General features: G+C 40.3%; 1 protein-coding gene and 1 pseudogene across 2 annotated transcripts in view; one reads left to right on the top strand and one right to left on the bottom strand.

The window, feature by feature from the left end:
* LOC108521848 (protein cornichon homolog 3) overlaps positions 1-12,800 on the bottom strand; it is a 141,598-nt gene that overhangs the window by 90,811 nt on the left and 37,987 nt on the right. The gene's annotated exons all lie outside the window — the stretch shown is intronic.
* On the top strand, positions 6,983-8,023 carry LOC108521843 (dnaJ homolog subfamily B member 6-like; annotated as a pseudogene).

The raw sequence follows: 12,800 nt of genomic DNA, 5'->3' as shown, positions 1-12,800 counted from the left end.
GTTTGTGGAGGAACTGTACCAGGAGATCAATGGCCATGGAAGCCCAAGAATTAGTTCCTATAGACCCAGTTCCTGACGAATTCCTGGCCCAAAAGAACCACCCTGGCAACTTCTGGGTTCCAAAAGCCTCAACTATCAGACAATATTGCATAGCTAGAGGAGGAAAAGAATTCACTCATCCTGTAGGATGACTTAGTTGTCTTGGACAAAAACTGTATAATGGTACCACAAAAACAGTTACATGGTGGAGTTCCAATTACACAGAAAAAAATCCATTCAGTAAATTTCCAAAATTGCAGACTGTTTGGGCCCACCCAGAATTCCACTGGGACTGGACGGCCCCCACTGGGCTATACTGGATATGTAGACATAGAGCCTATGCTAAGCTACCTGATCAGTGGACAGGTAGCTGTGTAATTAGCACTATTACACCATCTTTTTTCCTACTGCCCATAAAAATAGGTGAACTCCTAGGATTCCCGGTCTATGCTTCCCATGAAAAACAAAGCATAGCCATAGGTAACTGGAAAGATGATGAATGACCCCCTGAAAGAATTAACAATACTATGGGCCCGCTACTTGGGCACAAGATGGCTCATGGGGATATTGGACCCCCATCTACATGCTCAACCGAATCATATGGTTGCAAGCTATTTTAGAAATTATTACTAATAAACCCAGTCAAGCCTTGACTGTTCTTGCCTGGCAAGAGACTCAGATGAGGAATGCTATCTACCAAAACAGACTAGCTCTCGACTACTTGCTAGCAGCTGAAGGAGGAGTTTGTGGAAAATTTAACCTTACTAATTGCTGCCTACACATAGATGATCAAAGGATCATGAACTAGATGAACTAGATGAAGACATAGTTAAAGATATAACAAAACTGGCACATGTACCCCTGCAAGTGTGGCACGGATTTGATCCTGGGGCCATGTTTGGAAATTGGTTCCCAGCAATAGGAGGATTTAAAACTCTTATAACAGGAGTTATAATAGTAATAGGAACTTGCTTACTACTCCTACTCCTTGGTTTGCTACCTGTACTTCTTCAAATGATAAAAAGCTTCATCGCTGCCTTAGTTCACCAGAATGCTTCAGCACAAGTATACTATATGAATCACTATCAATCTATTGCACAGGAAGACATAAGTAGTGAGAATGAAAGTGAGAACTCCCACTACTAAAATGAGTGAGAGTCTCAAGGAGGGGAAATGAGAGAGGAGAGAAAGAGACCCCCCATATTGTNTACTTCTTCAAATGATAAAAGCTTCATCGCTGCCTTAGTTCACCAGAATGCTTCAGCACAAGTATACTATATGAATCACTATCAATCTATTGCACAGGAAGACATAAGTAGTGAGAATGAAAGTGAGAACTCCCACTACTAAAATGAGTGAGAGTCTCAAGGAGGGGAAATGAGAGAGGAGAGAAAGAGACCCCCCATATTGTTCTATATTGTTTTATACTCAGTACCTGTTTTAAGAAGAAACAAGGAAGCGAAACCAAAGGCAGGCAGCCCAGCGCCGGGCACCAGACCCAAAACCAGACCCAAAACCAGGCCTGGGCCTGCCTGACCTTAGCCTGACAGTTAAAATTCAACCAATGACCTCGCAATCGATGTTATCCATAGATTCCAGACATTGTATGGAAGGACATTGTGAAACTTCTCGTTCTGTTTCATTCTGATTACTGGTGCATGCAGCCCCTGTAACATACCCCCTAGATTGCTCGATCAATCATGGCCCTTTCATGCAAAATCTTTAGTGTTGTGAGCCCTTAAAAGGGACAGATACTGTGCACTCAACAAGCTCGGATTTTAAGACGCTAGTCTGACGATGCTTCCAGCTGATTAAAAGCTACTTCCTTCACTAGCTCGGTGTCTGTGGGGTTTTGTCCACGGCTCGTCTTGCTACAGAAGGAATGAAATTTCAATTTGCAAACTGCCCAGGAGGGAGAGACCACAATCTCAGCAGGCATATGTCAACCATATGCAAGTGACGTGCAACCATGCAAACATTTGGGGTAGCCCAAGAGTGGAGAAGACTATCGTTGGGGGATCTAGAATTCCTTTCCTAGTCTAGAAGAATTATACTAGGACTTGTATGATAACGCCTAAAGTTCTCAAAACCAAATGTGGAATCAACTACTAAGAAGAAACTTCTAAAATGCAGTGGCTCAGCCTCCATGTTGTACCCAATGGACAGACCCCTTCTGTGTAAAGACAATTTTTGGCAGCCGTTTCCTCCAAACATGCAAAAACCCGGAACTGGAAATTGAGGGCTGAGCTATGGCTCTTTGTAAAAACCTCCATGGGCTCCTAAGACAAGTGCCCACTCTAATGATCACCTGCAGAAAAGCTCACCCCAACCAGGAGGATATGTATGTACTTAATTAAGATTCTTCTAAATAGCACTATCCACTTAGGGAAATTTTAAGAGCCAGGCATTACAAATTTATTAAAATACTTCAATGGAAAAATAGCAACCACAGTATCAACTCAGAGTACAACCAGAGCATACAGGACATGACCCTGTTGGAACCCTTACTAGACCTGAGCCAAGGTCAGTCAGAAAGCAGGATGGATTATTTCACAGCCCATCAACACCTCACAGTACCAGCTGTCTGCATGCTCAGAGAAAGGTCCATCACCTGGGGTGGTGGAACAGGCATCATGGGGAAGCCAGGAACCTGAGTTTGGGTTCTGGCTTTGCTTTTGACTGTGTGATTTTGAATAATCCCTTTCTCCCCTATGTCTCAGTGTCCTCATGTGCAAAATTAGCACATTGCATTGCATCAGTATTTCTGAACATGGAACAGGGGTGGGAAACATTTCAGAACTCCTTGGGAAAGTTGCCAAAATACAAAGTACCTGCTAAACCAAAACCAGAGGGTGGCTTGCCCAGGCCAGTTGAGAGCCACCTGACTGGTTACATGTGATTTGGGGATTGTTTGCACATCACCTGAAGCATCCCTAGCACACTAGGCTCCTCAGGAATCTACAGACAGAATCCTTGGGCTTATCATTAAATCTATTGACTCCTACCTATATCATTCCACGGTACTGGGAAAAAGGGAGTGGGGAGGGAGGAACTGTAAATCTCTTTGCAAATACAAACATCTTCCATGCCGTAACTTAGGTCCATAAGCCCTAAATATAAAACACAGCTTTGATCTCATAAGTGAGTCCCACCACATATGAGTAGATGCAAAGAATGCAAAGAACACATACAAAGAATCCCACTAGGTTACAAGTGCCTCAAGGATTGCAAGAGGTACTGCTCCAGGTAAGTAGACACTGTTTTGCTCATTGCTGCATTCCAAGCACCTGGATCAGGGCAAGGCACACAGTGGTTACTCAATAAGTATCTATTGAAAGAATGAATGAATGAGTTTACCCATCTTCATATCCTTGGCCCAGTGCTTGCAATAAATGTTAAATGAGCAAATATAAAATGTTTTAAACTTTTCAAAATGCTTTCATAAATCCTTCATTAGCTGATCACAGCAACTCACTCAGTTCTTCATTCAGATAAAGTAGGTTAGCTCCTTCTCTACCCCAGACTGTCTTCCTAGTGTGCTTAAGGGCAAATTATCTCTTCACTAAAGATAAAGCCTGGGAGTATCCAGTGTACAAGAGGGCAGTTCTGAGGCTCAGTCACATGTCTATCCATCACACAGCAGGTCCCAGGACTCAGAATCTCCATCCAGACCATGCTGTCCAAGACCTACTAATTAACTAACTGAATGTATACATACTCAAGAGTGTGTAATACTCTACCTTATAAAAAATTATTTCAGTTGGTTTATCAGAAATACACAAAATAGGGAAAAATAATTGAAAATAAAAATTAGACCCAGGAAGATACAGAGGTAGGACAGAGAGAGATACCAAGACCACAGGGCCCCCGAAGAGCCAAATTCATTGGCTTGAAAATTTGGATCTAAGTTTCCCAGAATAGCCAGGTGTGGTGGTGCATACCTGTAGTCCTAGCTACTCAAGAGGCTGAGGCAGGAGAATCACTTGATCCCAGGAGTTCAAGGCTGCAGTGAGGTATTATTGCACCACTGCACTCCAGCTTGGGGGACAGAGTGAGACCTTGTCTCTAAAATAAAATTAAAATTAAAAATAAGTTTCCCAGAAGCTGAAGTGGAAAGAGAAATCAGTTACTTAGCTGCCCATGTCCATAAAGAAAAAGGATACCAGTTCCTCAGGGGAAACAAACTATTCCCCAAACTCACATTTAAAAGTTATTTATTTTCTGTACATATTTTAACTACAATGGAGAATAGTGCACCCCCATAGCACACACAGCAATAGGCATTAAACTGTTTGTTGTAGCATCCCTCAATAATGACTAAGAACTGAATACAAAATATGACCCAGCAAAAATATATGATGGAAGAGGCAAGACAAGGCAATGTGGTCCAAATTTTGAATGTGCTTCAGTCATCTTCCATCAATCATAACTAGTGAAACCAGTCCAACTGCCCATAGAACTTATGCTGATGGTTTTTTGAACACACATGGAAATTGACCCTCCCTGGTCTTACAACTGGAAACTTACATTTGTGTTATCTGAGTTTCTTCCTCAGAAAACTGATCCTTAGGCAAGGAACTGAAACTCACTAGACCACCACATCCAGTGAGATGCCAGATCCCTCACCCATCATGATTGCTTCCATACCTCTCCTTAATTCCCATTTTCCTGCACGTGGTTGCATTTCTTCCCCACTATATAAACTCCCAATTTTAATTGGCTGAGAGGAATCGATTTGAGACAATTTCCCATCACTCTGGCTGACATCACCCAAATAAAGCTTTCATCCCTGGCAATAGTCATTGTCTCAGTAATTGGTTTTCTACGCAGCAAGCAACAGGACTAGATCAAACCCCTGGCATTTCAGAAACAGATTTTGGTTCCTTGACCAGAAGGCCTTGTTCATGGCTCTGCAGCCGTGGGCCAGGAGAGTTTCAGAAGCCCTCCTAAGCAGCTGCCTGGCCCTTTTTTGGCTGGAGGTGGATTTCAGTCTCTCTTTGACTCTGTCACTGTGGCCTCTACTGCATTTCTGATTGCCTATGAAGAACAGCCTTTGAAATTTGCCATCTGCATCTGGATAAATGAGTGTCTTTTGTGGGTACCAGACGAGGGGAATGGCTCAATTTTGGGAATTCCAAAGAAATTTCCATTTGCAGGTTGAACAAGTGTAACCAACAGAGGGGCAAGCCCTCCAACTATTTGTTTGGACACTCTTGGGACCTGTTAGTAATTGTTGGTGTGTATAAACATCTGTGTCCGGACAAGTATGTTTTGTGGGTCCAAACAGTGGCAACTGCTCCTCTCAATTTTGGGAATTCTGAAGAAATTTCCATTTGCAGATTGAACAAGCCCAACCAAGAGAGGAAAGCACCCCAATTATTTCGGTTTGGACACTTTTGGGGCATGATGGGTGCTGCTGTAGTTGGATTGTGTATTGGTGATTGTGTGCATGTTGACATAGCTGTGGGAGGTCGAGGTTCAATCCCACAGTGCAGCCTGCTTGGATGCATCCTTTAGGTTGGTATGAATGTAGTTATGGGCCAAGAGAGCAAGGGAAAGTCTACGGCCATACCCATACCACCCCAAACTGCTGATCTCATCTCATCTTGGAAGGTCTTTGAATCGTAGGGCTGTCTTACAATTGGATTCATTTTACTGTTAAATGGGAAACTGGGTCAGAGTTCCTTTGTATCCAGGCTTGTATGTTGCTCATCTAAAAAGGATCAGGACTCATTAGTATTAAGTTGGTGTAAAAGTAATTGTGGTTTTTGCCACTGCTTTCAGATGGCAAAAACCACAATTATTTTTGCACCAACCTCATACATGATGTTCTTCTGTGGTGCTGTTTGGCCCCAGTGTTCTTTGGAGTCTGGATAGGTTTGGCCTTTAAAAATCAAACTGCCATGGAAACTGCTTAACCCAAAATTTTGGCTCATAGCCTTCACTGGATTACCTACCAGGGCAAAATTCAGCCACATGAACATGTTCATAAACCGGTGAGTTTGCACTGCTATCTCATGGCTAGAATTCCAAGGTAAAAGCTACTGGATCTTTGTTTATATGTGTACATATGTGTCTAGATATCATGTGTTGTCTTTACATGGTACCAAATTGGTTTATAAATAAAAAGGAACTCATAAATTAAGTAAATAAGTCCAAGACTTTTTCAAGTTCATATGACTTAAGTAAATTCTAAATAAGCTGGCTTTAAAATTATTGGTAAGATTAAAATAGAAATGTCTTCAGCATTGTCAACATATTTTTTTCTGGGCTTTATATTTGTCTCTGCTAGATATTTTAAAGTGTTAGAGTTTGGCACAGAAGGTTGTAAAACTATAAACCCAGCCAAAACAAAATGACCTTTGTGTGATTTTTTTGATAAGTAAGACTAATACCATTAGTTTAATAGAAAGAGCTGAATCTTCTGAGTTATTGGTGAAAATACCCATTTATTTCAGGTTCTTGAGTGAGCACTTAATATGCACAGGTTATAAAAATAATTAACAAGGAAATAATGACTAGCTCTGTCTAATATCTCAGCTCTCATACGTAATCTAGATAAACTGCTAAAAATGAGTGAAATGTAAATGGGATAATTGCTATAGGTGAACTTTCTACATAATTTAAAATCTTGAAGTTATTTTGGATGCTCACTAGATGTATGAGTCATTTCCAATTAAGAAAGGGTTATAATATAGGCAAAACATGTTTTTGTAAAACATTATGGAATGTTCTTACCTATAAAATGCTAACATCTGATAGACAGTTCAGAATTACTTGCTTCCCAGATTGTCACTCAAATTTAAGGTTACTAAGAATAGGAATTCTAGCTAATATATAATTTTAGGCCACAGCCACCAACACAGCCATGCTGCTGCCCCACCTACCCTGCTTCCCGCCAGTTGCCCACGTCCTTTGACCTGTTCCAACAATCTGATAAAACATGGTGGATTACTATGAAGTTCTAGGCGTGTAGACAAGCCTTACTGGAGGATATTAAAATGACATATCAGAAACTGGCACTGAAGTGGCACCGAGATAAAAATCCTGAGAATAAAGAAGCAACAGAGAAGGCCGGGCGCAGTGGCTCACGCCTGTAATCCCAGCACTTTGGGAGGCCGAGCCGGGCGGATCACAAGGTCAGGAGATCAAGACCATCCTGGCTAACTCGGTGAAACCCCGTCTCTACTAAAAATACAAAAAAATTAGCCGGGCGTGGTGGCAGGCGCCTATAGTCCCAGTTAATCAGGAGGCTGAGGCAGGAGAATGGCGTGAACCCGGGAGGCAGAGCTTGCAGTGAGCCGAGATCGTGCCACTGCACTCCAGCCTGGGCGACAGAACAAGACTCTGTCTCAAAAAAAAAAAGTAGCAGCAGAGAAAAAATTCAAACAAGTAGCTGAGACATGTGAGGTGGTATCAGACGCTAGAAAATAAGACAGTTTAATTTATATTAAACCAGAAGGAGGATTAAATGGTAGGAGAGGCGGCGGAAGTCATTTTGACAGTCATTTGAGTTTAGCATCACATTTCATAACCTAGATGATGTCTTCAGGGAATTTTTTGGTGGAAGGGACCCATTTTCATTCAACTACTTTGAAAACTTATTTGAGGACTTTTTTGGGAATCAAAGGGGTCCCCAAGAGAGCAGAAGCTGAGGAATGGGTTGTTTTTCTCAGCAGATTTCCATATTTTGGAAGTGGATTTTCTTCTTTTGATACAGGATTTACTTCATTCTGGTCACTAGGTCATGGGGGACTCATTTCATTCTCTTCCACATCATTTGGTGGTCGTAGGATAGGCAATTTCAAATGTGTATCAACTTCTACTGAAATCATTAACGGCAGAAAAATTACTAAAAAAGATTGTCAAGAATGGTCAAGAAAGAGCAGAATTTGAAGAAGAGGGTCAGTTAAAGTCCTTAACGATACATGGTGAGGAGCAGCAGCTGCACTTGGATAACCAGGAATTCAATGCACGCACTTAACAGAAATGTTAAACTATAACAAGCACCATTTAAGGATTAACAAAAACAGCTTTTGAAGATATCCAATGAACTCGACTTTCAGTATAATTGTACCTAAAGTATTTATAAAGAGCTTCTCAGAGCTCCTATTTGTCATAGACTTTTGAGTTTATTGTTGGGACCACAAAATAGGACTTTTTGTTTTAAAAATTGATGTAAATCTCTATATGCACTTGCTTTCTTATTAAACATACTCCAAGGTGAGTCTTGACTCTTCAGTGGTAAGACAAGAGTATACACTAACACCAGCACGGATCTGCTTTTCCATCATGTCTGGAAACGTGAGCCAAGCAGTGTCAGCCTGCTATGACATTAACATTGCCAGGACAAGCCTTCTATAGAAACAATTTCATTTTTTTTTCAGTGTTTAGTAGTTAAAGATATTAATGCATTAATGGTAATATACTTCTGGCTTAATATAAATTAAGTATGTTTTCTACTTGTGCATAAATGCTGGCAATTTAGTAGGTCTTGACAATTGTTTAAACATGCAATGTTAAGCTTGGGTTTTAAAAAAGTAAAGTTGGTAAGCTGGGTCTTTGCCATTTGCTTTAAAACAAAGAAATGCAAATGTGTTCAGTGCATTCTTTCTTGAAAAAAAATTGTATGTAAAATGTGCCAAAGAAGATGTGTTCTTATTGAGAAAAATAATACTTTTGTTTAATTCAGAAGTTATCTGATATGGTTTGGCTGTGTCCCCACCCAAATCTCATCTTGAATTACACTCCCATAATTCCCATGTGAGGGACCCAGTGGGAGATCATTGAATTATGGTGGTGATTTCCACCACACTGTTCTCGTGGTATTGAATAAGTCTCACGAGATCTAATTAGGGGTTTCCACTTTTGCCTTTTGTCTTCCTCATTCTCTCTTTGCCTGCTGTCATCTGTGTAAGATGTGACTGGCTCCTCCTTGTCTTCCACCATGATTGCAAGGCTTCCCCAGCCATGTGGAACTGTAGGTCCAATTAAACCTCTTTCCTTTGTAAATTGCCGGGTCTCAGGTATGTCTTTATCAGCAGCATGAAAACGGGTTAATACATTATCTAAAGGTTAAATTATGGACTTGGAAAGGTTATTTATGAAACAAGGTAGAAAGGAACCAGTCAGTAGGGGAGAGAGGTGGAAAAGTCAAGATTGGTCTCCTATGTTAGAAAAAATTTTCCTTAAAATATCAATTTGCTCTTAATAAAATCACAACAGGTTTTGATTTTCATTCTATACTTTTCTTTTTGAAAACTTCTCACATTCATGTCTTAGAATGTGTCTTGCTGCTTTCAGCTTTTTTCTCCCCATGAAAAGGCCTGAGATGCTAACTCTCTCCTTCAACTTTTTTGCTAGCTCTTTTGATGTTTTTCCTCTAGTTCTAACTACTGTAGTGGCCTGATGCTGAAACGTTTATCTGTAAGGTCTAGAAAAGCGATGTTTTCTTCCAGTATAACTTGATTCTGTACTCTTGGCTTTTCTTGATTATGTCTGAATTGTTCCATGTAACTGGCAAACTTCTCATGCTGTTCCCCTGCTCAAAGTACTAGTTTCCCACTTTCCTGTTGCCTTTATAAGGTTCACTCATGACCCTGGACATACTCTTCCCGTGTCTGATTAATTCAAGTACTCTTTTCTCATCAGGTTGGGCTTTCAGGTTATCTAAGTGAGCTTCCCATAAGGAGAAGCAATCACGCTGCAGAAGGTCTTTCTTTGCCTTTTGGTAACTGACCCAAGAAGCAGATTTTACATTTTACTAAGAGAATTTCTATCTCATCATTATTAAGTTTTGATTAATTAGGAAAACAAAATTTAAAAGAATTAAGGTTTTACATCCATGTAACTTTCCGTATTGATTTTTAAAGTCCTTGTGCTATTAAGTTACAGGGCATTGACTCCTGGGTCTGAAAAAGGCACCAACTTCTGCTACATCCTAAACACTGACACCTGTCAAAGCCTCGTCTGCAGACCCAGGAAAGGGTGACAAAACAAACTGCTTTCATGAGACACAGGGCCAGAAATTAAAACTATTCAATCCCTCTAGGCCCAGGGACTATAGCAGAAGAGGTGGGCACGTGAGATGACAAGGCCAATTTTGAGGAGTAAAATTAGTTGTCTTTCTAAAAACTAAACATTAATATCAAAAGCACACTGATGCAAGACCAGCATCTGGGCCTCTGTGTCAGAATAAAAAGATTTTCTTGAAGCACTGATCTGCTCTAATAGAAAATTATAAAAGGTTATAAAAGGTTTATGTAAATGTCAAATTGATTAAAATTAGATAAAATTGTTTATAAGGTTTTATTGAACTTAGCTTTAACATTAATAATACACTATATAGAGGTAAATTCGATTTTCTTGAACAAAATGTATAATATTAATAAGAGATAGTAGATTTCTGTTTACCTTTTGAGTTAGCTGCAGGAAAAAAAAAAAAAGACGGGAGAGAGAGACAGGTTTAGTTGGCCCCACGCTGTCTTTGTTGTCTTATTATTTGGCAAAGTGGATTTCCTATCAAAAGTAAAGGTCAGGGTTTGTTTTTTTTTTTTTTTTTAATATTTGAACTATCATTCTGGCTAAATGAAAGACTATTCTATAGTGACTGTGACCCTATTTTGTGAATTCAGGTGTATTAAACCTCTGATATTTGATAAATTTCAAGTTTTAAATTCAGTCTTTTTGGCCAGGCACAGGGGCTCACACCTGTAATTCCAGCACTCTGGGAGGCAAAGGCAGGCTGATTGCTTGAGCCCAGTTCAAGACCAGCTGGGCAACATGGCAAAACGTCACCTCTACAAAAAAAATACAAAAATTAGCTGAGCATGGTGACACACACCTGTAGTCCCAGCTACTTGAGAGGCTAAGGTTGGAAGACAACTTGAGCCAGGGAGATTGAGGTTGCAGTGAGCCATGACGATGCCACTGCACACCAGCTTGGGCGACAGGGCAAGACCTGATCTCAAAAATAAACAAATAAATAAATAAATTCAGTCTTTTTGACCAAAAACTAATTTTTTAGCTATTAGGGTCCCTTGAATTCCAAGAGAGACGTATTAGGCTTATTTGGTATGTTAAAATTATATACAAAGCATTGTCATATACTAAATGTTTAACTTTCTTTGGGTTATATTTATATAAATGTATTATTGTTGTATATTCCAAAATCATATGAGATTCCCAAATTTCTGATCTTAGTATATGTTATCAGTAATAACTATGATTATCTTAAACTGCTGCATGCCACAGAAATAACCAATCTTCCTTGTCAATTGTGTCCTCAACCATGACTGTCCTAAGACTTTTGTCGTCCACAATTGTTTTACTTTGATTCTTCTCAAAAACCAGTTTATAATCAGCTACAGTCAAAAACTTGCTTCTTTAGGGGAGTTCATGAAAAGGACTCTTGAATGCAGATTTCTGATAACTTTGGAGATTGTGCCACTGGATTAGAGAGAAAACTTCCAGGACTCTTGTTGGAGGGCTGATGAGTTCTTGAGGATTACTGGCCCAATATCAAGCAGAACAGGACTAATTGCATGGACTGAACTAGTAGAGGACTGAAATAACTTTTTATTATGTCTTTTATTTGAAATATTTCTGATTGTTTGGGTTTTGGTTTTCAGAGTCAAGAACACTTTTTCTTTTGAGCTATTTGTAGCCTTTAACAATTGAGTGAAATGAACTCTCATCAATAAAATTTGAAGCATATTTCTCTCTCTCTCTCTCTACCCTATTTCTCCAGAATTTGAAAACTACTTGTGGTGTTCTGAGTTTATGGCTTAATATATGCTTTGTATGCAAACCGTAGGGGACTGGCTTTATGATGACAGGCATATTAACCTTATTTTTTGGCTTTGGGGTTTTGGCTCTTACATTGATTTAAGGTCTAAGGAGTGTGTGCTCACCTCCATTCCTGTCTGGCCTAGAACATTTAACTGGCTGTAAGTCTTGGCCATAGGTGTCCTAATGAAGGACAGGATGGGCCCAGGGCCAGTAGCCATACTACCCTGGCAGTGATATGGGACAAAATAAAAGCTTGGCCATTAATGTTGCCTCTGGCATATCGAGACCAAAAGAGACCAAAGTATAAACAAAGTCTTAAGCCCCCCATCAACTGAATGAACCAACTTGTAACCAAGGGGACTCCAGTTACCAAGAGACAAATCTTGTCTAGGAAAAGGTCTTGCCTCTTGCCCTGCTGAAGATACAAGTAGCTCCCAGAAGTGGGCTGGCTCTTAGTCCCTTCGAAATGTATGGAAGACCATTTCTCCAACTCCTAGACTCTAGATCATACATAAAATAATTAAGAAATATATTAACTACTGTCTCTGAGCTTGCTTCCAACAAGCTCCAGTTCCCTACAGATGTGCCTCTCCACTCTTTGAAACTGGAGGATCAAGTCTGGTTGAAGACCTGGAAATCCCACTAGGCTGAAGACCCGCCACAAGCACGATAAGTCAGGCCTTTTGAAACGCTGCTTACCACCCACTCATCTGTCAAGTTAGCCAGCACAGATTGGGTAAAACCAGTCAGTCCCTCTGGGATCCCTCTGGAGTAAATAGTCATAGTCTTGTGAACACAGCCCCCCACCCCACCCCAACCCCCGCCACCCTTACACCCAGCCAAAGATCCTAGATAAGAAATCATAAAGGGAACATGCACTTTTCAGGTCATTGTTCTCCCCCAGACCCTAGCTTTTCGCATGTGGGATGTAATGAATCAGGAAGACGTTTTTGGTAGGCTTAGGATTGTTC

Source organism: Rhinopithecus bieti, unplaced genomic scaffold (genome assembly GCF_001698545.2).
Source record: "Rhinopithecus bieti isolate Rb0 unplaced genomic scaffold, ASM169854v2 scaffold_61987, whole genome shotgun sequence".
In the NCBI taxonomy this organism is placed as follows: Eukaryota; Metazoa; Chordata; class Mammalia; order Primates; family Cercopithecidae; genus Rhinopithecus; species Rhinopithecus bieti.
This window is presented reverse-complemented; position numbering and strand designations above follow the sequence as displayed.